Genomic DNA, 1,496 nt, shown 5'->3' on the forward strand with positions numbered 1-1,496 from the left:
TCAAAGCGCTTTGTCGTGTTCCGGGAAGAAAAAAATCATTTGAGGCCAGCTTGCTGGTCCAGACATTGCAGTTAAAGGCAACAAATTAAGCCTCCCAATTCCATAAAAAATGATGGTGGTGGCCATAGAAAACATGAGGCAACCAACCCACCTTCTTATCTTCCTCGCCCCCCTCCAAGGCCACATAAACGCCATGCTCCCCTTAGCTGACGTGCTCTCCTTCGCCGGCAGCCTTCGCGTCACCTTCCTCAACACAAACCACAACCACCACCTCCTCAGCTTCTTCTCCCCTTCCCAATACTCTCGCTTCTCTCTCCGGCCCAACTTGCGCTTCCTCTCCATTCCCGACGGCCTCCCCGACGAGAAACCTCGCTCGGCGTACCAATTGACCGAGCTCTTTCATTCGCTCAGAACCCACGCTGTGGATTCTTTCCGCGCGCTGCTGCTCGCCGGCGAGAACAAAGATCGCGATGGTTGGCCGCCTGTGACCTGCATTATCGTTGATGGACTGATGCCCTATTTCATGGAAAAAGCTCAGGCCTTGGGGATCCCTGTGCTTGCATTCCAAACTATTAGTGCATCTTCTCTTTGGGTTTATCTTCAGATCCCTCAGATGATAGAGGCCGACGAGCTCCCTTTTCCCGGTAGCAGCAAATTAGCAGACCCCAAGTTCATTGTTTCTTCCATTTTCCTGATAAAGTTTGAAGATTCTCAAATTCATTAAAAAAAAACCCCATTTTTTCGTGCTCTTTGAAGCATTAAAAGCCATCAACATTATCCCGCGTTGTATGGTATGAGTAACGATTAAAAAAACATGTTTGCAGTCGATGCGGACCTTGACGAACACATAAAGAGCGTTCCGGCCATGGAGGGCTTTCTCCGGCGTCGAGACCTCCCAAGCATGTGTCGAAAAGCAACGAAAGCCGATGACAAAGAGCTTCAATTATTCACAAACTTCGCTGCGAGTAGTACGCGATCGAAAGGACTAATCTTCAACACTTCAGATTCCCTCGAAGCTCCCATTCTCTCTCAAATCGACTCCATCTTCCCAACCACCTATGCTGTCGGCCCCCTCCACGCTCTTGTCGAATCAATTACCTCATCCTCAGTCTCTGCAAGTCTCTTGGCCGAGGACCGCTCTGCCCTCAACTGGTTGGATGCCCAGCCATACCGCTCTGTCGTCTATGTCAGCTTCGGCAGCCTAGCCCGGCTGACGCAGGAAGAGTTTCTGGAATTCTGGCACTGGTTCGTCAACAGCGGCCACCGCTTCTTGTGGGTGGTGCGGCCTGACTTGGTAGCCGAAGGAACGGCTGGAGTTGAGAAGGCGGGGTTGGAGGAGAGAGTGAGATTGGTGGCTTGGGCGCCGCAGGAGGCGGTGCTGCGGCACCGTGCGGTGGGGTGTTTCATTACGCACAGTGGCTGGAATTCGATGCTGGAGAGTGCAGCGGCGGGGGTGAGCGCCGATGGTGTGCTGGCCGTGGGCGTGGGATCAGTTG

The 1,496-nt window shown here is 52.9% G+C and overlaps 1 pseudogene; it reads left to right on the top strand.

Moving 5' to 3' along the window:
• Positions 1-97: 97 nt before the first annotated feature.
• Positions 98-1,493, top strand: LOC110097396 (annotated as a pseudogene).
• The last annotated feature ends 3 nt before the right edge of the window (positions 1,494-1,496 follow it).

Source organism: Dendrobium catenatum, unplaced genomic scaffold, assembly GCF_001605985.2.
Source record: "Dendrobium catenatum unplaced genomic scaffold, ASM160598v2 original_scaffold_276167, whole genome shotgun sequence".
Lineage (NCBI taxonomy): Eukaryota > Viridiplantae > Streptophyta > Magnoliopsida > Asparagales > Orchidaceae > Dendrobium > Dendrobium catenatum.